This window comes from Furipterus horrens, unplaced genomic scaffold (genome assembly GCF_987537825.1).
Source record: "Furipterus horrens unplaced genomic scaffold, mFurHor1.1.pri manual_scaffold_10, whole genome shotgun sequence".
In the NCBI taxonomy this organism is placed as follows: Eukaryota; Metazoa; Chordata; class Mammalia; order Chiroptera; family Furipteridae; genus Furipterus; species Furipterus horrens.
The window spans coordinates 59,178,895-59,203,046 of NW_028327180.1; the positions used below are offsets into that span (position 1 = coordinate 59,178,895).

General features: G+C 45.2%; 1 protein-coding gene and 1 pseudogene across 1 annotated transcript in view; both read left to right on the forward strand.

Moving 5' to 3' along the window:
- Positions 1-24,152, forward strand: part of ARHGEF18 (Rho/Rac guanine nucleotide exchange factor 18) — an 86,204-nt gene that overhangs the window by 12,667 nt on the left and 49,385 nt on the right.
- Positions 16,575-17,813, forward strand: LOC150000360 (ADP-ribosylation factor 4 pseudogene; annotated as a pseudogene).

The following is a 24,152-nucleotide window of genomic DNA, read 5'->3' on the forward strand; positions in this document are numbered from 1 at the left end:
GCTGTGTGGGATGTTTGTAGCCAGGATTCCAACTGTGGGCCATGGCAGGCTGGTCTCAGGCTAGTGAAGGGCCCTCTACCAACCTTGGCACTGCTGTGTTAACACCAGATGCCAACAGCACCCCTCCCATGAGTCAGGACAACCAAAACTGGCTCCAGATATGGCCAAGTGTTCCCTGGAGGACAACATTGCCCCCAGTGAGAATCAGTGGCTAGTGCAATGGAGAGCAGGACCCAGGGGAGATGGTGCAGTGAAAGCCACACTTCCACCCATGGGGCAGGTGCCTTCTGGTGACCTGAGCCACAGATTTTGCATTTCTTGCCTTTTATGGCTCCACATGGGGCATTAGTTTCTTCTTCCTCGTTCCTTCTTCTTTCGGGAGTGCCACTGCCGGTTTGCCTCATGTAAGGTGTGGGTGTCCTGCCGGTGGCTGCTGTTGTCAAAGGTGTGCCATTTTGAACTTTCTGTCCATCAAAGGGGCTCCAACCCTCCAACCCACCTTCTGACACAACATGTCTTTAGCTGAGGCTGTCATGGGCTTTGCAAAGTGCAAAGTGAAGTGACAACTTTAGTGTCTTGAAGTCCTTCAAGCAGCAGGTGATTTCCTGTTTCTGCTGACTTCCTATGCTCTTCTGGGAGTTAAGTTCAGCAGGATACAGGGTGCCTTCCTGGAGGGCCAGGATCAAGCCTCGGAGCCCTGTCTGAGACATCTGATTCAGGGGCATGTGAGAAGTTGGCAGAAAGAAAGGTGAGGCCAGAGATCTATAAAGAGCCACAGATGGCACATGAGTGGCTGCTTTCATGCTTCAGACGCAAGGCAGAGTATTTTGCAGCATGATCACAAAGCTGAAAATATTTACTGTGGGGCTCTAGACAGGAAAAGTTTGCGAATCCATGAATTAACTTTACTCTGCATTGAGGAAGACCCAGGAAGTGATTTACCCTGACCAGCAGATCAATAAACCCCTTACAAATATTATCTTGAAAGAGAAAGGTTCCAGCAAGAACTAACTTCCTGAACATCACTTTACAATCACAGAAGACTTTGCACAAATAATAAGAAAAATGGGTAAAATTACACCACTGAGCATTCACACTATCCCAAACACCCAGTGTATTAAAGGGATTCCTCACAACTCTGTAGGACAGGCGCTAGGACTTCCCTTTTCAACAGCTGAGAAAATAGGGCCCAAAGGAGTTAAGTTCTCGCCCCAGGTCACACAGTCAGGATTCATGCTCAGAGCTTGAGCCCTGGATCACCAATCCACTGCCACATCATGCCATTTGATTTTTTTAATAATAATAAAATACTATGTTACTTGTACCAAAACCAAAATTTTATATTTTATAAGAAAATAAATACCTCAAGTAAAAAAAAAAAATGGAGAGAAAAAAGAAAATTAAATTATAGCTGCAGGAAGAGCCAAAGTTTAATGTATTTAAGACATTTTGTTGCTTGATGTGCTTATTGTCAACATTTGGGAGCAATTTTTAAGATTTTCCCACAAAAATGGTAGTAACAATAGCTCTGTGTAGTAATATTTAAAATAACAAGAACTTGAAAACAGTTTTATACCATATTTTCTCAAACTGTTCTAAAGACAGTGAACTCATGCTCAGTTGTTTCTCCTTTGCTTTAAAATAAGCTACCAGTAATTCTAAACCAGGCAAAAATGTTTTGCCTGGATCAAATATAAGCATTGAGACTTGCAAAAATGTTTTGCAATGAGTCCTTCCTTGTTTTCTATAAAAACCTAAAATAGCTAAGGGAAAACTAGAGTTTATCTTCAAATTCTATGACTGGCTTCCTATAATCTCTTACCAGTAAATTTACTGGCAAAATATGAGATATTAAGGATGAGATTTAATTATTTGGTACAAGTATGACACTGTTATTGATTGCTTTTCGTGGCTAACAGAAACTATTGAGTAACCAAGTCTAGAATACAATGCATGGCACAGCAGGAGCCATAACTTAATGTTTTGTTTTGTTACAGGAAAAATCAACACTAATTATATACTCTAGAGAAACTAACTCCTATGTAGAGATTTTAACATTACAGCAAACCAGAAGGTAAAACTTCAAGATGACCTGATTTGTAACTTGTAACTGGAATATTTTGCTGCATTTTGGCAATTACCTTAACTTGGAATACACAACTATTTGAGGACACTTAACAAAACCAACTCCTCTTACCGCTCCATGGGAGGGGGGACCTCTTCTCTCCTCCAAACTTTTAATTTTAGTTCACAGAAAGGTGCAAAAAGAACAAAGTGTCCCTTTAAACCTTTCACTCAGCTTCCCCTCATGTTAACCTCTTATATGACTGTGGTACCTTGGTTACAATTTCTGAGCCAGCATTGGTGCAAAACTACTTACAAAACTCCACACTTCAGATTTCACCAGGTTGGTTGTTGGTGTTGTTTGTTTTTGTTGTTGTTGTTTTCATCAGTGTTCTCTTTCTACTTCAGGATCCAACTCAGGACACTACATTATCTTTAATCATCCTGCCTCTCCCATCTCTCTGATCTGTGACAGTTTCTCAGTCTCTTCTTATTGTTCATGACCTTGACAGTCTTGAGAAGTATGAGCCATGTGTCTTGTACAGTGTCCTCAATCTAGGTTTGTCTGATGTTTTCTCATCATCAGGCACAGGGGTGATGGGTCTGAGGAGCCCATGTACCTCATCATATCAGGGGAAAGTGCTGCAAACATGACACCCTGGGGATGCCAACCTTCAACCCCTGGTCAAGGTAACATCCGCCAGGTACTACATTTCCCTCTTCCAAATCAATTGTTTAGAAGCAAGTCACTTAGTCAGGTCTATTTTCAGGATGGAAGTAATAAATCTCCAGCTTCTCAGAGACATCATTTGATTTTCAGGACAACCCTCTGAGTTCCAGGAAGATTTGAGTTTGTGTAAAAGAAGGGATATAGGTAGCACTTACCATGGTGCCTGCTGTGGAAGGGGCAATAGTAGTGTCTATCACCCTCATCACCATCATCATCATCATCATAACTATTTGTTGTTGTGAGGACAGAGCTAGCATCTAAATCATATACCCTAACTCTGGGCTGGGCTTTGATCACAGCCCCCATACCTGTCTAAGAAGGCACATGAGACCAGAAAATTTGTATCTCACTGCCAAGAGCAGGTACTTCCCAGGTATGACTTGCCACAAGCCTATCTACCATCAGAGGTTTCAAAGCCACATATCACTGTCCCCTAGAGGAAACAGCCCCACAATAAGTTAAGAGAATAGGGAATGAGTCACTCTATAGGTAATTACAGAAGGTGGGGCTCCAGCGTAAAGCTGACATGCTTTCCCAGAGACCAGCCTGTCTAAATGAATACCATTTCAGACTATCCTGTTCCTGGCCTTGACCTTTGCATCCCTTCATGGTCTGACCCTGCCTACCCCTCTACCCTCTCGCCCATTTTTCAGCCACCCAGAAGTCTTGTGACTGCCTTGAAAGTCAGTTTCTACATTTAGGGGAGACCTGTGTCACCTGAAGGTTTCTGTAACCAGATGGCTATAGAAATAAGGGTCATAAAACTCCTCCTACTTAAAACCTCCAACGGCTCCCCAATGCCTTTGGGATCAAGTCTAATAGTTATAGCAATTCAGAGAGTGAAAATTTACCATCCCACTAATACATCAAAGGCCCCGCGTCGGGGCTTCTGACCTCAATCAGGGCTGGGTGTCTGATGAAGTATGTCCTTGCACTTCTAGAGCCTCCAGTTCCCTGCCCATGCTCCTTCTCTTGACCATGAAGACCAGCTTAAACAGAAGGCAGGTCACTTGAGGACCCCAACACCAGTTTCTGAAGTGAGGGTTCTTGACCAGATTGTGTGTGCTTTGAACTGAGTTTGATTTGGAGAAATCTTGGCCTGGTGGACCAGCTTGAACCTTGGGTGAGAGGTATCTGGCTCCTCTCCTGGTTACCTGTGAAGGACCTGGATTGGATAAGCAGTCTCGGGGTTGGGATGTCTGATGGTACCTGAGGAGGTGCCATCTGGGTGAGGCATCTGGTATGTCCACAGGTGTCTAAGAAACCCTGTGTGGGGATGTCTGGCATGTTTCAGACTCTGAACAACTGTATCAGAGTATCTGATCACATCTATATTGGGGGTATCTGGTTTGTATTTTGGGGGAGGATCTAAAGTTCCTGTGTAGGGTCTCTGGGTATGTGAAAGCCTGCTTGGGGTTATCTTATGGCTCCTCGATGAAGGTGTGTGGTACTTTGGGGATATGAGGCATATTTTTCAGATTGTGAATGTTAGTATTGGGGATTTAACAGACCTAGGTGGATGCCTGAACAATTTTCTGGTGACTGAAACCATGTTTGGGGCATGACGGCACCTGCCTGGGTGTCTGGCAAGTGTTTGGGGGGTACCTGTGTTGGGTTGTAGGGGACCACCTGAGAGGTCTCAGACTTTTGGTCAATTCTGCCTGTAGTCAACACTGCCCCCTCTTCGTAAGTGACAAATCTGTTCTCCCCATTTCTTGTACCCGCCCCTCTGGGACTTCTGGCCCACAGAGTAGCCTTCAACCCTGCCAACGCCCCCGGATGCCCGCTGACGCCCCAGGCACCTATTTCCCACAAACGCCCCGCAGTCCCACTGCTCCCACCGGGAACTCCGCCCCTCTGATTAACCAAGCCGCTGGGGACCCCTGCCCCACTGACCCGCCCCTCCAGGGTCGCCCTCGCCCTCCTAGCAAGTATCTTCCCCAGCAGGTCTAGTGCCCGCGCGCAGGGTAGACTCCCCACCCCGCCACCGCAGGACCCGCTTGAGGCACGACTAGGCAGCTCGGCAGGGCGCGAACCCCACCTCCAGGCCCTGCCCTCGGGGGCGGGGCTGCGCCTGCGCGAATCGTCCGCGCGGCCTCCTGCTTCCGGCTTCGCGCGGCTGCTGCGGTGGATCGACCGAGGTGGGCGGTGGCGGCGGCGACCGGACTGGCGGAGCTCGCGAGGGCCGAGCCGAGGTAAGGGTGGCGGTGGGCTCGAGGAGAGCGGCGCTCGAGAGGGAAGCCTCGGGCCGTGGGAAGGCGCCATCGGGCCCCGGGGCGGTCTCGGCTTCAGGCCAGGCCCGCTGAGCTCCTCCGAGAGGACGGGCGAGTGTGAGTCTAGCCAGTGCGGAGATGCAGGCGATGCCTGCCAGCCCCGTCCGAGCCCCAGTCCCTGGCGCTGCAGCCTCCTTCGCCCAGGAGGGACAGGTCGTCGGGTTCCCGTTTCAGAGCCACCTGGGGCGAGCCCACCGTGACAGCCGCCAGCGCCGTGGTGCTTCGGTCCTGCGGGGTGAGCTCCCTGGAGCAGAGCCGACAAAATCTCGGGCTGGTCGTGTGCCCTGGGTTCTCTCTACACTTTCCTGCGGTAGAGTTTAGGCGGTGCGAGGCAGCTTCCCTGGCACCATTTGCTGTAGCTCTTTCTTTGTCACCTGTTGCTCTGTTGAGGTCAAAGCGATACGAGAGATGACTGGCCAGAGGGTAAACATTTTCCTAAAGTTTTACCCCCGAAGTGAAGAGCACGACGTGTCCCCCTTTGCCTCGGGCGGGGGTGGGGGAAGTGAACCTCCAGCCAGGAGATTCAAGGATCCTTCTATTCTGGTAGGGTAGCGAGAGGCCGGGATAGTGTGAACAGTACCTTGGCCAAGGGCGTTCCGGGATGATTTTGCACGTGTCTGGGTGAGAAGTGTCAAGAGCACAGGCTTCAGTGTCAGACCAGAGCTGTTCTGGTTCCAGATTCCACCGCATATTAGCCATGTAACCTCGCTATGCCTGTCTCCCCATTTTTAAACGGGGAGTAAGGATCGGTTGAGGATTTGATGAGATGATATGTGTAAGGTGCGAAGCAAAGTGCCTGGCAAATGGTGAATGCGCAATAAATGTTACATAGTTTGTGCATATGCTCGTGCCCTGTATCTTTAGGTTGTGTTGTGGGTTGCCATTCTAGGTAACAAAGAGTCTGGAAAATGTGAGCATTTCAGTTGTTTGGACTGGGTCAGAGTTTACACTTTATCAAGAAGTTGTAATTTTTATGAGTCAAGTCCTTTTGAGAAAAGTTATTTTAAAGCAACATAAGACCATACAGCCAGAAGGCATGGTAAATTTAGTTCTTGTTAAACATATTTTGTTTTACTTTGGATCAGCTTTCACTTTTAAATGGCATAAGTTAGAGAAGTGGAAAGGCATTCTGTGAGTCCCTTCTCTTTTTTTAAGCTGACTTGAGAACGCCTCCTTTGAAAGCTGCGGAGGCACCTACCTTGTTTCTGGCATAAGCGGGGTGTAATTTTCATTCTCGTCACATAGTAGCAATTACCGTTTCCCCGAGTCACCCGCCTCTGGGACTAGGGCTGCAGTTAGCAGTGGTGCTTCCCTGGGTGTTTACCTTCCACATGTTTAGCATATTTCTGATCCTTAAGTCAAAGTTGCCTTCATTCTTCCTCACTCAGCCTGGAGCCTGTTTCCATTTCTTCAGATTCTATCTGACTTTTAAAACATATCCGTCACAGCTTTCTTAATGTAAAGCCCAGAGAGCTTTAGTAAGTTCAAACAATTGTTGTTTCTTGTTATTTGGTAAACTTAACTTTCCCCCCTCAAAGTAGTGAGAGCTGCTGTTTTCCAAACCGTGTCCAGGTGCAAAATAGTTGCAGTCAGAGTTCCGGAGCTGCCTGTAGGACATTTTTGGAGGAGGAGGAATGTGGCTGATGGGGGAGGGGCAAACCCGTTAAAACAGTGTCCTCCCGGGATCTCAGGGAAAGAACTGCTGCTGCTCCGCTAATTTTTCTGTTGTTAAAATGGCTTTGGGTGTAAACTATATTCAACTTGCTTGCTTCTCTGCTTTTGTTCTTAGGTAAGTTAATAGTTTCAACAAGGATAAAGTTGCATTTGGTTATGTTCAAAGTAGCAAACACCCACATTTAACACATTGTAGGTGGTTGTATTTTAAAATGTTACTTTTTCCAACGTAACAGCTTTATTGAGATGTAATTCACATACCATATAATTCACACTGTTAAAGTGTGACAGCCAGTGGGTTTTAGTACATTAACAGAGTTATGCAGCTGCCACCACTATCTAATTCCAGAACATTTTACCGACTGGTCATTCTTAGGAGTGGATATCAGGAGTCTAGATAGGCAAAACAGGATGTGGTCTAGGCAGGTGCCCCTCCACTGCAGTGCAGCATAGCAGGAGAGAAGGACCACAGCAAATTACTTGTCTGGAATCAGGCAGGATCCTGCACACAAGGACACTTATGTTTCCTGTATGGATACCTCTTAATTGGCTGAGATTCATTTGCAAAGCAAAAATGAATTTAGAAAGAATACTACTTCCACAAGAGGGGTTAGTGTACTCTCTAGTCCCCTCACTGAGTGAAGTGGATGGTGACTGAGCAGACATGATGTGAAACAAAATACTCAAGCAGTAGGGGAGTCAGCTCTGTGGCATTCATGATGCCAGGATATGGTGATCAGTGACTGGTCCTTGTGACCTTTTGCAATTTCTACCTGGGTACTCCTAATGAAAGAATTGAAAGAGCTGAGAAAATGGAGACATTGAGACCCTCAACACTGTCAGCCCCTTGGAAAAACAATCTGGCAGTTCCTCAAAAGGCTCAACACAGAATTACCATAAGATCCATCTATTTCCACTCCTAGTTATGTACCTAGAGAAATGAAGACATAGATCCTCCACACAAAAACTGGCACACAAATGTTCATAGGGTTGTCATTCACTATTGCCAAAAGATGGAAACAACCCAGATATCCGTCAGCTGATGAATGGAGAAATAAAATATGCCCTATCTATGCAATGGAATATTGTTCACCTGCAAAAAGAAATGAAGTTCTGATGTAGGCTACAACATGGGTGAGCCTTGAACATGTTATGCTAAGTGAAAGAAGCCACACATGACATATCAAGAACAGGCAAATTCACAGAGACAAAAAGTAGATTAGTGGTTACTGGGGCTGGAGGTGGGGAGCAGGTGGGGAGTGACAGCTAAGAGGTGTGGGGTTTCTTTTGAGGGTGTTAAAAATGTTCTAAAATTGGTTGTGATGGATTTACAATTCTGAATGTACTAAAAGCCATTAATTGTACACTTTAAAAGGGTGGCTTGTGACCTGACTGGTGTGGCTCAGTTGGTTGGAGTGTCATCCTGTATATCAAAAAGTTGGAGGTTTGATCCCCTGTTGGGGCACATGCCGGAGGCAATCTCTCTCTCTCTCTCTCTCTCTCTCTCTCTCTCTCTCTCTCTCTCTCTCTCTCCCTCTCTCTCTGTCACTCCTCCCCCCTCCCCCCTTCCCTCCCTTCTTCTCTTCCTCTCTCTAAAAGCAAAGAAAAAATGTCCTCAGGTGAGCATAAAATGGGGGGTAGGGGGTGGAGGGTGGATTCCATCTCAGTAAAGCTGTGAGATAAGAGGGGGCATGAGAACTAGAGCTCTGTGAAAGTGACTGGGGGGCGAGCAGAATTGTAAGAAGTGGTTTGAAAGGGGGAAGCTAGAGACTGTGGGGCAAAGATCAGACAGCCTGAAGGAAAGGGGACAGCATGCCAACATCAGTGGTGTGCACCTGGGTTGTTGATAGGAATAGATTCTTCACTTCCTCAAGTTGAGTATAGACCAGAGTTCCTGCCATGTAGCAGATGGCTGCAAAGTCCTCTGTGCCAACTGTTATAACAGGGATTTAGACAGAGATGTGGGGTCAGAATTTCATCGTGGGCAGGAAAGTCCTCTTTCTCCTGATGGGCGATGACTAGGCCACTCCTCAGCAGCTATTGGCACAGGGGGCACAGCAGGTATGAAAGTTCAGTCAGGTACTGCTGGCAGGGGCGTTTTAGGCTGGGGTGTTACTGTGGAAGGGCTTTGTGGCCGTTTCCATCCATGGGTGAAGGGGGCCTTGGAAAAGGTGGAAGCTGGAGGTAGGGAGGCCTATTGGGAGATGACCTAGATTTGAACAGTGTGGAAAGAGGTCAGACGTTCACCTATTCAGAGACAAATGTGTCAGGGCTTAGTTGCCAGTGTGGGAGAGAGTGTAACAGGTGATGGGTTGATGATGGGCCCTGAGGTCATCAGCTAGTTGGACTCTTCCTTACACAGCCTGGGTCCCTGCAGCATGTAGATGACCAGGTCACACTCCTCTCAAATTTATCTTGCATTGGGGAAGGAGAAAACTGTTCCCTGCCCTCAGATCAGGGGTCTTTTTTCCACTGTCTTGACCCTATCCCAGGGTCTGTCAGGGTTCAAGAACAGTGAAGAGTAGCCCTTTGTAGGTCTTCAGGGACCCTAGCTAGGGTGGTAGCACTTTGGGATGGAGTAGGGGCAGGACAGAAGACTATGAACAAGGTTTAGAAAGCAGTCACTACCTACTAGACATTGGTGATAGAGGGAGAAAGGAGAGAGGCAGAGAACCCAGAAGCTGAGTAATACAAAACCCATCAGAAATAAAAACAAAGTCATTCTGACAGTAGGGCAGTAATCTGGTTAATGCATTTTGTAACCAGAGGCGAAGTCTCAGGAGTCTGCCTACTGTAAGTCCAGGGATTTCTTGTCCCTGCAGTTCTGGGGCTTTTTTGTTTATTCCCAGCAGGTATCAGCCACCCATTCCCCCCGCAGTAAATGGAGTCTTGACTTTGCAGATGCAAGGAACATCTGCATCTGTCCTCTGTTCTGTAATTTATAGTTGGCCTCTCCCACCACATTGATCTGGTGAAACATCATAACCGGTATGGTGGGCAGAGTAATAGCTTCCCAGAGACGCCTACATCCTAGCCGCTGAGAACTTGGAATATGTGACCTTGCAGGGCAGAGGGACTTTGCAGTGCTGGTTACATTACAGATGTGGAGATGGGGAACTTTTCCTGGCTTACCCAGCTGGGCCCAGTGTCATCACAAGGGTTCTTCTGAGAGGGAGGCAGGAGGATCCAGATCTGAGGAGACATGAGGATGGAAACAGAGTCAGAGAGAGGGCTTAGAAGATGTTACATTGCCCTGACTGGTGTGGCTCAGTGGATTGAGCATCGGCCTATGAAATGAAAGGTTGAGGTTTGATTCCCAGTTAGGGCACATACCTGGGTTGTAGGCCAGATCCCTAGTTAGGGGTGTGTGAGATGTTTCTCTCCCTCTCGTTTTCCTTCCCTTCCCTTCTCTTTAAAAAATTAATTAATTAAAGGCTTTAAAAAAAGAAAAGAAAAGATGCTATACTGCTGGCTTTGAAGGTGGAGGAAGGGGCCACAGCTGCTTCCACGCATACATGCACACACACATGACCACATGAGCACAGGTTGTCAGAGATGCTCCTTATGCCCTCTAATCCTCAGTTGCCTGTCTATAAAATTAGAAGCATGACAGCAGGTTGTTACTACTTGTGGAGCACTCAGTAGTATTTGGGTGTGTTTATTCGTCTGTTCATTCATTCAGCAGCAGATTATCACCAGGTGCCTGCTGTGTACCAGGTACAAGGGTTGCAACAGTGAACACAACTTAGCCCTTTTTTTCTCTTTTAAAAATACAACTTTATTAATGAGGTACAAAATAAATATATGTAAGTGAAAAAAATTTTTATGAGGTGTAATGATAGTGGTCTGTTCTAGAAATTTGAGGAACAATTATAAATCACATCTTGTAAATTACTGCTTTTTAGTTTGTGATTAGCCCCACCTGGCCTATTATCAGGAACCTGAAACGTTCCTTTTGTGGTTTTTTGCTCTTCTAGGATGTTCCAAAAGCTCCAAAGGGGAAGGCCCTCCAGCTTCCCTGTTTTCTGGGGGAGCCCTGCTGTCTTCTGCTTTTTAATTGGGATAACATTCACCCTTGTAAAGTGTACAATTCAGTGGTTTTAAAAAATATATTCACAGAGTTGTGCAACCATCACCACTGTCTAATTCCAGAACATTCTCATCACCCCAAAAGGAAGTCCTGTACTGATTTGATTAGCAGTCACTTCCCACTTAACAATTCCCAAGCCTCTGGAAACCAAATCTACTTACTTCCTATCTCTATAGATTTGCCTATTCTCGACAAATTCCTATGAATTCTGTAGTACATGGCCTTTTGCATCTGGCTGCTTTTACTAATGTTTTCAGGGCTCATCCACTTGGCAGCCTGAATCTAGCGGCTGTTTCCTGGGGCTGCTGGAGCAAATGACTGCACAGAAATCACAGAGACGTGCTAGTTTTCTCACAGTTCTTCCTGCCGGAAGTCTGCGGGGCAGCACTCCCCCCAGAGGCTCCAGGGGAGAGCCTTTCCTTTCCTCTTCCAGCAGCTCCTAGAAGATGGGCCTGAGGCTTCCTGGGCTGTGGCTTCATTCAGTTGGCTTTCTCCTCTGTGTATTTGTATCTGTCTGTCTCTCAGGTACAAATCTCTTTCTCTTTTCTCTTATAAACACAACAGTCATTGGATCTAGGACCCATCCTAAATCCAGGATGATCTCATCTTGATCCTCAGTTACTTCTGCAAAGACCCTAATTCCAGATAGGCCACATCCTGAGGTTCTGTATGGAGGGTCTTTTGGGGAAATCCCATTCAACCTACCACAGAAATGGTCTATTTCTGGTTACTCATAAATGAGAACAAGTTTTCAAGAAACTGCTCCTCACTTCTTAGATTCTTTTCAACAGGTAGTCATTTTTAGATATTTTAAAGTTTAAGTGTTGAACTTGGGCCCACTCTTGGGAACCTGGTAAGTAAAGAGAGAAAAGGGGAGATCTTAGGAAGAACTAACTTCTTATGTGAAAAGCTTGAAATCTAAATCCCTGTGAATATAATTTGCTATAAAGCAGTCACGTGATGCTTAACGACAGGGACACCTGACAACTGTGTCACTAGGGGATGCCATTGCTGTGCAAAGGGTGCACATACCAAGCTGGTACAGCCCACTGCTCCCAGGTTGCAGCCTATACTGAATAGAAAAGGTAAAGTAAAAAATAAATACAGTAAAAAACATAAAAATGGTACAGCTGTATAGGGCACTTACCACAAATGGAGCTTGCAGGACTGGAAGTTGTTCTGAGTGAATTAGCGAGTGAGGTGAGTACAGGTGAAGGAAGGCCCAGGACACTGCTGCACACAACATCACCACAAACACAGGAGTAATACGCTGCGATACGACATTATGATGGCTACAGTATTATTAGGTGATCGGAATTTTTCAATTTCATTATAATTTTATAGGACCACAGTCACGTATTTGGTCCGTCATTAACTGTTAGGTGTGGCATGTGACTGTATAAAAAAGATGCTTGTCAAGTGTTTGGCTATTTGCCTGTACTCTACATTGTAGAATATAGTCCTTCCCCATGCATTAAAATACCACTTTCACCAAATACAAAAGTTTTATAGATTTAAATTTTAAGAGGAAAAATAAGTGTTCCCTCTGCCTAGCCCTGCACCTGGCTTACATAAGCAAATGGCATTGTTTTCTTCTTGACCTTGAGACATGAGATGTAAAATATATTCAAGCTCACACATTTGCAGTTTTAAAAGGAATACTGATGAAGGTCTTTGCAAGGTTCTGGAATTTTCCTAATGTAGGAGCTGGTTGCTGACCTCCTTTAATAGTTATAGCCAGTGTCCTTAGGATTGTAAGGATTGTGAGATACTCAGAAACTAGCCTCGTACCTGTATTTCAGGCCTCCAGAATCCGGTTATGACTTTCCCACACTCACTTAGCTTTATTCCATTCCCTTCTGCGTGTCAGGGACTAAAAATGGGAGCTTCCCATGAGCCCAGCAGGTGGCATTTTGATTATTGGGAATAGTTCCCCTTTCTAGAACAAACCAGTTAGATACCGTTGAGCAGGGATTTGAAGACTTTTTCTGAAACGAGCCAGTAGTAAGTATTTGAGATTTTTCAGGCCACAGTCCCTGTAGCAGCGCCAGACCACATGGAAACAAGTCGGTGTGGCTACGTTCCCATAAAACTTTATTTACAAAACAGGTGGCTGGCGGGAGGGCCCAGTTTGCCAACACCTATAGAAGACCCATGATTATTACCATTCTGTTCCTAGAGCCATGTCTGAACTGGTCATCTTGATTGTGAACACTAGCAAAGGGGACAGTGGTGAGTTCCCACTGAGAACTCCCTGTGGAGGGTCTGTTCTAAGCCTCACAGACCCTGACACCGGTTCTGTTGTCTTTTTACAGAAATGTAGTGCCCTGGAGTAATTTCCCAGGCCATTGAAAGCAAACAGGTTTTGTTTTTTTTCTGGCATTGTAGGTGAATGTTTTTCTTTCCTGCCTTCCGCCTTTAACAGAACGCTTTTTATCTGCTGAAAGAGAAACCCACTCTCCTCTGTCAAGTGTTTGATTTCCTCTGCCCTCCTTACAGCCACCTCTGCTAACATTTGCTCTTTATTTCCCGCATTAGAGTTTTTTGTTTTTTTTTTAATAATAAGGCCATTTGGGTTCTTTGGAAAGTTTCAAATGTATAGTAGCCACAGCTATATTAATCTGTTCAAAATCACTTCTTTTCATTAAAATGCTTTTTGGCCACCTCATTTTGGTTTCTGTACAGCTAATTGAATTAACATAATTATTTGTAAATGCCTAAGAGGAAAGTCAGCTGCCCTTCCTGCCAGGGCCACAGCAGGGACCCCCACAGTTCAGCATCTGACCCAGAGTCACAAGAAACACTCACAAGGCAAAGGCTTTTTCTGGGTCTGGACTCCCTGTGCATGATTTTGAAGAAAATAGTGTGCAGTCAAGCAGGGGCCCAGCAGGTAACCTTCAGGAGACACCAGGGCAGCACAGGGGCGGCTCCTCCTGGTTCCTGATTTTTTGTGTGCCCCTTTTCAGATATGTTCATAAGGAAACAGAACAGTGAGCTCCTCTCTTTTCTTTTTTATTTTTATTTATTGATTTTTGAGAGAGAGGGGAAAGAAGGGAGAGAGGAAAACATGGATTTGTTGTTCCACTTCTTTACACATTCATTCACTTATTGCAGCCTCACTGTATTGCGGGATTTTTTAAAATACTATATTTAATTATATATCGCAGATTTTTCGCTATATTGCGGGATTTTGCGATACTGTATACATATGTTATTAAAATTACGTAGGTTTAAGAGTGTAGAAAAAATGTAAGGTTCCTACCTCGCAGGGGGTGTCTGGAACGTAATACCCGCGATAAGTGAGGGAATACTGTACTGACCAGGGATCGAGCCCACAACCTTGTCACATGGATACGACATTCTAACCAACTGACATACCCAGCCAGAGCCATGAGCTCCACTTTATTTTTTACTTTTCTTTCTTTTTTTTTTTTTTTTAAGATTTTATTATTTGTTTTTAGAGACAAGGGAAGAGAGGGATAAAGAGAGGGAGAGAAACATCAGTATATGAGAGAAATATCAACTGGTTGATTCTCACAACTGGGGATCAAACCCACAATTCAGTTATGTGCCCTGATGGGGAATCAAACTGGCAACATTTTGGCAACACTCAATTCACTGAGCCACAGCAGCCAGGCTTTTTGTTTATTTATTTATTTGTTTGTTTTTAATTCTCACCTGAGGACATTTTTTCATTGCTTTGGGAGAGAGTTCTCAATGTGAAAGAGAAGCAGCAATTGGTTGCTTCCCATACATGCCCAAAGCAAGGATCAACCTCACAACCCTTGGGTTACAGGATGATGCTTCAACCAACTGAGCCACACTGGCCAGTGCAGCTCCTCTTTTTCATCAGTCACCTTCTGGTCTTGAGGTCACACCTCTGTCCTCCTGTCTGGATTTGCCCCATTCCAACCTCTCATGAAAAGACTGTTTCCACTGGTGGTTGATCTTTTCCTGTAGGAGTGACCCTTACCCTTGGTAAAACGTTCCAAGGATACCTCTGCCCAGTCCTTCGTGTGGTCATTGAACTTGTTCATCAGAAGGATTCAAAACACCAAATGGAGCATGTTTGACCCCTTAATTTCCATTAACCATCCTTTTGAATTGCTAAGGCAGTTTTGGGGTGTAAGTGCTAAGAGGCAGAGACAGGACCTTCCAGGTCACTTATAGAGCCCTGTGGAGTTCCCTGTGTGTTGAAGCCAGTCTGTTGATCAAGCTACTGAGTCCTATCAGTAGAGAAAATGGAAAGAAGTTCTTAACGCTGCTTTGCCACTTCTGTCATGGAGAATGTCATGTTTATGGGAAAAAGTCTCAATCCACCATGGTGGAGGAGCAGCCACTCTGAAGTTCAAGTCTCTTGTAGGAGTAGTTGTATCATTTTAAAATAACTATTTTAAAGGACTTCCAGCCAGGATGGAGGCCTAGACAGGAAAACCAGTGTGTGGATTAGGTCCTGTGTGCTGCCATGCTCCCAGTGGTTTTCCAAACATGGGGCTGAGCTACATTTGCCACCACCAAGCACCCCAGCTTCCCGTAGGTAGATACACTGTGTCTCCCTCCACAAATAAGAAGGAATACAACAACCTCAAAACTACAGACAACCAGAAGTTCCAGAAAATCAAGCTGCATGGAAGTCCAACAGACAAAGATAAAGAAGAAATACTCATCCAGACAGGTAGGAGGGATGGAGCCAGGGTGGAGAGGATGCAGTGTGGTGGTGGCAGTGGCAGTGGCTGGCCAGTGGAAAGTGCAGTCATATGTTTTAAAACGTGGGAGGGACACCTGGGGAGCACTCCCAGCATTAGCACCAGCACCAGAACAGACCACACAGCTCACGGTCCCAGCGCAAGGGAAAATAAAGCCTCATTGCTTCTGACTATGCAAACCAGTGGGGGTTGGGGCAGAGGAAGAAACTGCTGGTCTCTCAGCAGAATCCACTTGTCCAAAGGGCCCCGATGGTCCTAGAACGTCCACAGGCCCACCCACTCTGGGAACAAGAGCCAGAGCAACAGCTAGAGAGGCGCCAGTCCCATCCCATACGAAAGTGGGAGAAGTGCCTGGAAAAAGGGCAAGTGCTGAGCAAGTAGGCATTGTTTCCTCTCTGACCCCTCTCCCACATACAGCGCCACAAAGTGGTGAAATGGGCCGCCCTGTACTGATGAATACCGAAGGCTCTGCTCCTTACAACATAACAGGAGTGACAGCTCTACCTAAGACACAGGCAAACAGGAACATGTCAAGATGAGGAAACAGAGAAGTATGGCCCAAAAGGAGGAACGGATCAATGTTCCAGTGGGAGAACTAAGCAATGAGCAGATAGCCAACCTAACAGATGCAGAATTCAAAACACTGGTGATAAGTATGCTCACAGGCTTGACAGATATGCTTGAGTATGGCAAACACATAAGGAAAGAAGTGAAGGCTATGCTAAATGAAATGAAGGAAAATCCACATAAAACCAATGGTGAAGGGAAGGAAACCAGGGTTCAAATCAATGATTTGGAACATATGGAAGGAAAAAAAACAGTCAACCAGTACAGAATGAGGAAACAAGAATTGAAAAAAATGAGGAGAGGCTTAGGAACCTCTGGGACAACTTTAAATGTGCCAACATCCAGGGAGAGGCTGGACCGCTGCCCGAGTCGCAGAGGCTGCCCTGTGACGTGGCACAGCCAAAGCCTTAACACTAGAACGGGAGCTGCCGCGCCAGTCGTCGAGCAGGTCCACGCCCCACTAATTCTGGTCCTGGAGCTTCGTCGACACGCTGGTTAGCGAGCTGCCTTTGTCGCCCTCTTCTTTAGCCCCTGTTCCTTATCGCTCAGTTTGCCGGGAGCGTGGAAGGCCGGGGGACGCTCCAAACCCCTTCTGCTCCTGCCCATCGCAAGTGCCACTACCGCCATGGGCCTCACCATCTCCTCCCTCTTCTCCCGCCTCTTTAGCAAGAAGCAGATGCGCATTCTGATGGTTGGATTGGATGCTGCTGGCAAGACGACCATTCTGTATAAACTGAAGTTAGGGGAGATAGTCACCACCATTCCTACCATTGGTTTTAACGTGGAAACAGTAGAATATAAGAACATTTGTTTCACAGTATGGGATGTTGGTGGTCAAGATAAAATAAGGCCTCTCTGGAGGCATTACTTCCAAAATACCCAGGGTCTTATTTTTGTGGTAGATAGCAATGATCGTGAAAGAATTCAGGAAGGAGCTGAAGAGCTGCAAAAAATGCTTCAGGAAGATGAGTTGCAAGATGCAGTGTTGCTGCTTTTTGCAAACAAACAGGATTTGCCAAATGCTATGGCCATCAGTGAAATGACAGATAAATTAGGTCTTCAGTCTCTTCGTAACAGAACATGGTATGTTCAAGCCACTTGTGCTACACAAGGAACTGGTCTGTATGAGGGACTTGACTGGCTGTCAAATGAGCTTTCAAAACGTTAAATGAAACTGGATATCTAACCAAGGACATGTTTGATAGAATTGGTACTAGGCTTGTTACAACAAAATTAGTTTGCACCTTGGTTATTAAACAGTATCTGGGACTGGTTTGGGCAGATTATTACAGCGTTTAAACTTATTTTGTTGCCAATTATTGTTTACCAAGTATAATGTTGCACTTTAGCAATATGCTTGGTTTTAAAGAAATTCTTCTTGGGAAAAAAGTGTCCTCTTTTCAATTTACTTCCTTTTCGCCTAAATGCCTGGACTTAGCTATTGTGACACCTTTAAATCCATTTTGAATGTTTTTTGAGCCCACAACAAATAATGTTTTTAAGTTATCCCCTTGCTACTCTACTGATACCTTTATCATTCTTGGGACAGTCTGCTAATTAAAAAAAAAAAAAAATGTAGCATTCCATTTGTATTTATTTTTCTCCCTTGCCAAAAAGATTTTCTAATACAGCTTGTACCAGCCAGGGAAATGCTCCAAAACACTATTGAGGTCTCTTGCACTGAGGAACTTAGTATTTTGTTTCCCCATTATTGACTTCCGGCTTCCATCAGCCAAGCTTACCTTTGTGTGGTTTGGATTGAATAGCTAATTAGTTCTGTGCTGGTAGCAGAGTTCACATTGGGATGGTTTTTAATACCCAGCAGATTGTCTTCCTTTATATTATATCTTTTTTATGTTGCATGTTGCTTTTGGTATCAGCCTGACTCTTCGCCCAGTATATGATAGTTCTGCTGATGTTTTATTGTTTATTGAACATACCTTCATTAAGAGTTTTTGGAAAACTCATCAAACTCAAATGAATAAGTTTTCTTCATAACCCATTTGGAATTATTCCTAATAAAATGATAAAATATGTAAAAAAAAAAAAAAATGTGCCAACATCCAAATCATAGGGATGCCAGAAGGAGAAAAGGAAGAACAAGAAATTGAAAGCTTATGTGAAAAATAATGAAGGAAAACTTCCTAAATTTGGCGAAGGAAATAGATTTACAAGTCCAGGAAGCACAGAGTCCCAAACAAGCTGGGCCCAAAGAGGAGCACACCAAGACACATCATAATTAAAATGCCAAAGGTGAAAGATAAAGAGAGAATCTTAAAAGCAGCAAGAGCAAAGCAGAGAGTTAACTACAGAGGGGTGCCTATAAGACTTTCAGCTAATTTCTCAAAAGAAACTTTGCAGGCAAGAAGGGACTGGCAGGAAATATTCAATGTGATGAAATGCAAGGACCTACAACCAAGATTACTCTATCCAGCAAAGCTATCCTTTAGAATGGAAGGGCAGATAAAGTGCTTCCCAGACAAGGTGAAACTAAAAGAGCTCATTATCACCAAGCCATTATTATATGAAATGTTAAAGGGACTTATTTAAGAAAAAGAAGATCAAAACTATGAACACTAAAATGACAACAAACTCACAACTATCAACAACTGAATCTAAAAAATAAAAACAAAATCCAACTAAGCAAATCAGAACAGGAACAGAATCATAGGTATGGAGATCATTTGGAGGGTTATCAGCTGGGAGGGGAAAAGGGGAGAAATTGGGAAATGATGCAGGGACTAAGAAGTATAACTGGTTGGTACAAAATAGACAGGGGGAAGCTAAGAATAGTATAGGAAAGGGTGAAGCCCAAGAACTTACATGCATGACCCATGGACATGAACTAAGGGGGGTGGGATTGCTGGGGGAAGAAGGGTACTGGGCAGAGGGGAGCAAAGGGGAAAAAATCGGGACTACTATAACAACATAATCAGTAAAATGTACTTAAACATTTTAACCACTTTTAAGTGCCCAGTTTGGTGGCATTGAGCACATTTACATTGCTGTGCTCCCACCTCTGGAACTTGCTCACCCTCCCCAGCTGGAACTCCGTCCCCATTAAACACTAACTCCCCAGCCCGTGCACCCATCTCCTTTCTGTCTTTGGGACCTTTAATGAGTGGAATCACATGGCATCTGTCCCTTTGTGAATGGCTTCTTTCATGGAGCATAATATCTTCAAGACTCATCCATGTTTTAGCAAGTGTTAGAATGTCCTTTTTAAGGATGAATCCTGTTCCATTGTACAGATAAACCACACTGAGTTTATCTGTTCATTCGTTGATGGACACTTGAGTTGTTTCCATTTTAGGGCTGTTGTGAATAATGCTGCTATGACCGTGGGTGTGCCAACATCTGTTCATGTCCCTGCTTTCAGTTCTTTTTGGTCTGTACTCAAAAGTGGGATTCCTGGGTCAAATCGTAATTCTGTTTGACTTCTTGAGGGACCGCCGGACTTCCACAGCAGCTGCACCATTTTGCAGTTCCACCAGCAATATACAAGGATTCTAGTTTCTCTGCATCCTCATTAACACTTGTTATTTTCCATTTTTTTAAATTATGCCACCCTAATAGGCATGAAATGGCATCTCATAGTGGTTTTGATTGCATTTCCCTAATGATTTGTAATGTTGAGCATCTTTTTATAAGCTTATCGCCATTTATTTGTATCTCTACTTTGGAGAAATGTCTGTTCAAGCCTTTTGCCCATTTTTGAATTAGAATGTTGATGTGTGTGTGTGTATGTGTTTAATCATCGAGTTCACTAATTGCATCCAACATGGTAGGGTCTGGCAAGAACTTAAAAGCAAGTCTCAGCCTCTCACCACCTTTGGATATTTCGAGGCATGCCACAAGAAAGGTGGCATCTGGTAAGCATGGTCCCAGGCCTAGGATGGAAGCAGAACTGGCCCAGTGCAGTCTCCCAACCAGAGACCAGCCCACTCACTGGTATCCTCCGATCACCCTGAGAACAGAGTACTAAAGAGGCAGCTGCATTCATGAGCTTTAAAACCAGCATCAGTCACTAGGAAGAAATCGTGTGCCGTTACTCTCATATCCTCTTTTGGCAGGTGGTGAAATATCTAGTTCAGTAGATCAAGGAAACAGGTGGGATGTGTGGAAGTGGGAAACAACTAATTGGGTCTCCCACAATGTTCTTGGGGGCCCACAGAGATATTAAGATAATTCTGAGCTAGCTGTCCTTTAACCAGGCTCACAACTGGTTAGATGAAAATTCCCCAAGAGTGTTAATTAGCACACTAGTGTCAACTGAGAGGCAGACCCCAGGGTTCCATCTGCTCTGTCCTGACTGGCTGTGTACCATATAATTTAGAAAGCTGAAGGGGTGGCCTTCCTCTCAGTATGGTATAATCAGGACCCAGAAATCTCAGGGACTGAGAGTATTGGCTGTAGCCAGCAAGGTGGACTTGAGTGTGATGGGTGTTTCTATTCCTGTGCCTGAGGCTGAATCAGCAGTTCCCCTGTGAACATTTGGGGCCAGGTAATTCTCTGGCATGGAGCGTCCTATGGTTGTAGGCTGTTGAGCAGCATACTCTGTGGTGATCCACTCTATACCAACATCATCCCACCCAATAGTAACTATCAAACATGTTTCCAGAGTTTGCCAGATATCCCCTGGGTGACAGAATCACCCCTGATTGAGAAGCACAGGTTTAAATAAGCAGCTACATGAGTATAGAATAAAGAAATAGGACAGAATGACAACCTATGAGGAAGCAACTTAGAAATTTTAGTTGATAATAATAAAATAATAGTTTGAGCCAGTGGTTGTGATAAAACACTCCTCTCCTCTAACCCCCTCCAAAAAAAGAATGCAATTATGCTGTTCTGATACTAAGACCACTTGCAACAAGCAGGGACCCTAAGGACAGTTAACTTTATGTCTTATCCTGTTGTTGGTGGAAATGGGGTCCTTTCATGGAGTTGCAGGAAAAGCATTTCTGGGGATCCACACAAGGGAGGTTGAGGTGTTGTGGTAAGATTTATTGGGGTAAATATAGAAGAGTGCCTCCAGGTTCCTGTTGTCTCATCTCTGTCTGTGCCACTATGGAAAAAGTCCAGCCTTGTCTTCATCAGGCCCAGAAACAGGGCCAGTGTCCAGAAATTTGGCACCATTGGTTTAGTCCATGTCAAAGCTTCGTCCAGTTGAGCCTTTGTTCCTGTCTGGCTAGTGTAGCCTCTGTTCCTGGCTGCCGTCCCGTAGATGCTGTGTTACTGTGCCCAGGCCTGTGCTTTGAGCCCGCATAGCTGCTGAAGAGAGAGAACACGTGAGTGTGCAAGCTGTTTGTTACCAAGCCAGAGTGAGCTTTGTTAAACTTGAGCTGTATCGGTTTGGCTGTGGGAAGGATCAGCCACTCTTTCAAACTAACCAATCAACTTCCCAGTCCTTCATGGGCCAGTGTTGAGTCCTCCCCCTAACCAATCCATTTCCTAGATCTTCCAGGGTTCTGTGTCCCTTATCCAATCTGACCCTTTCCCAAGCTAGACTTACAGACTTTTGTGGTTGCCATCTTAGTTCCTACTGTGCATACCTCATACATAGTATAGAACTTCCCCTGTGCCTTCTTGGCTTCTACTGCACATGCACCCAGCAGAGAATTTCCCCTTTATTGTTTATTCCTTCTTACCTGCATGGGGGAGGGAGGGGTGTTAATCCCTTGGTGGGGCAATAAGCAGTCCCCCTGTGGTGTCTGAAGATACAACTTCCAGACTTAATCAGGATTATTGTCTGATTCAACACCCTAGTTTATTAGGCTTAATATCTGACTCCCTTTGCTCCTTTGCTGTGTTAATATCTAGCTACCTGCGCTAACAATCCCATTCAGTCCCCAGGCAAAGCAGTCTCCCTACCCCTGGAATTTCATCCATTCCTTGGCTTCAGGTACCTACTATATCCAAATTTCCATCCCTCATTTAGAGCTCTCTCCTGAGCACCACACTCCCGTATCCAGCTGTTGCCTGCTATCGCCAAGAATCCTTACGGGCAGCTTAGGTGACTCAAATCTGAAATGAAACTCTTCCACCTCTCCCCTTTCCCAGTCCAGATCACTAGTGTCAGGTCCTCTGTCTCCCTACACACCCACCTGCAGCCACTGTTTCTTTTCTTTTTTAACTTAAGTATTTATTTATTTATTTTTAGAGAGTGGGGAAAGGAAGGAGAAAGGGAGAGAAACATCAATGTGAGAGAGATCGATCAGTTGCCTCTCCCACATATCCCAACAGGGGACTGAACCTGTAACCCAAGCATGTGCCCTGACAGGGAATTGAACCAGTGACCTTTCACTTTGCGGACTGAGGCCCAACCAGCTGAGCTGCATTAGCCAGGGCTGCAGCCACTGTTTTCAGAGGCAAATCTGATCTAATACCTGTGCATAAACATTTCTGTAACTTCATTTCAAGGATAAACTATTGTATCAATTCCAAGGGCCCCTAAAGGCCCATGATGGAACTTCATACACAGGGGGCTCCCTCCACCCTGCCCTTTGGTCCACTTCATTTCTCCTCTAACATACCCCAGGGCAGGCACCTCCCAGACATCCCCTCCCTCCCTTCCTTCAGCAAATGTCTGTTGCATATCCACCATCTACCAGGCACTGTGCCTACAATGAACAGCACAGAGATGCCCACCCATGTGTAGTTGCCTCTCTTAGTAAACATAAACACAGTCAATCTTCTTTTGTAGATTTCATACTTACAAATTTACCTACTGCCTAAAATTTCTCTGTAACCCCAAAAATAGAACTATCAGAGCTTTCTGGATCACTCACCAATGCACACCGGGTGGCAAAATACAATCTGAGTCGCTCAACAAGCCCATTCCCATCCAAGTTGGAGCACAGAGACATCTGCTTCAGATCTTATTGTAAACAAGGGTCCTTTTTGCAGTGTATTTAGTGCCTGCTTTTCAGTTTGGGCTTTTTGTTGGTATGTCATTGTCATAAGTGACCCTGAGTGAGCACAATGCTGAAGTTCTGCCTGGCATCCTGGGCACAGGAAGGTTGGGGGCGCCTTTTGGAGAAGATGCATGCGTCAGACAAGCTCTGTGCATGTCTCAGCCACCCTGCTACACTACCAATCTGTCCAGTGCTAAGGAATCAACAATGCATATTAAATGAGGCATCTTTAAGCCAAAACACACATGACCCGCTGATGGGTTGACAAAAACAGGATGAGGTGTTTTGCGGAACCTGACCCTGGATTTCCTTGAGGAGCAGTGGCTTGGTATTCACCTGTTCAGTGCTCACAGCAATGGGGTAGACGAAACTCCTGCAGATGATGAGCATTAACTCTGTATACCTTGTGGTATACAAGATGGGGATGGGTGCTAGCAGGAAAATAAAACCAGAGGGAATGGGGGTAGGGTGCGTGTATGTGTTGGACTGGTGCTGCTGGGGTCTACCTGAGGAGGTGGGGGACAATGATTGCAGATGCCCCGGAGGCATGTTTGAGAGACATGGGTGAGGCCAGGGTGGCTGGAGCCAGGCGTGGGGAGAAATGACATAAGGAGATGGCATAGGACCTTGTAGGCCAGAGGCCAGCTTACTGTCTGCAAAGGTCATCTTTACTGTGAGTAAAGAATTTTGGCTTTGTGGGCCACTTCTATCTCTGTCACACATTTTTTTTTCTCTTTTTTCTTTCTTTCTTTTTTTTTTTTTTTTTTTTCACCTTTTAAAAATGTAAAACCTATTTTTGGCTCATGGAGTTGTATCCCTGGGGCCACATGTTCTCATCCCCTCTGGAAGCCACAGTAGAGCTGGGACCTGAGGGAGATGGAAGCCTGTAGGGGCTCTGAGCAGGGGAGGGTGTGCTCACTTGGTTTTAATGGCATCTTTCTGGCAGCTGCTTGGGAGTGAGCAGTAGTACAAATAGGCAACACTAATGTTTACATTGTGCCAGACAATATTCTAGAATGTTCATCCATTACAACCACCTGCTGAAGGGGGTGCTCCTAGTATCACCATTCTACAGGCAGGAAAATGGAGACAGGGAGCAGTTAGTTCAGGACCTCATAGGCTGGAGTTTGA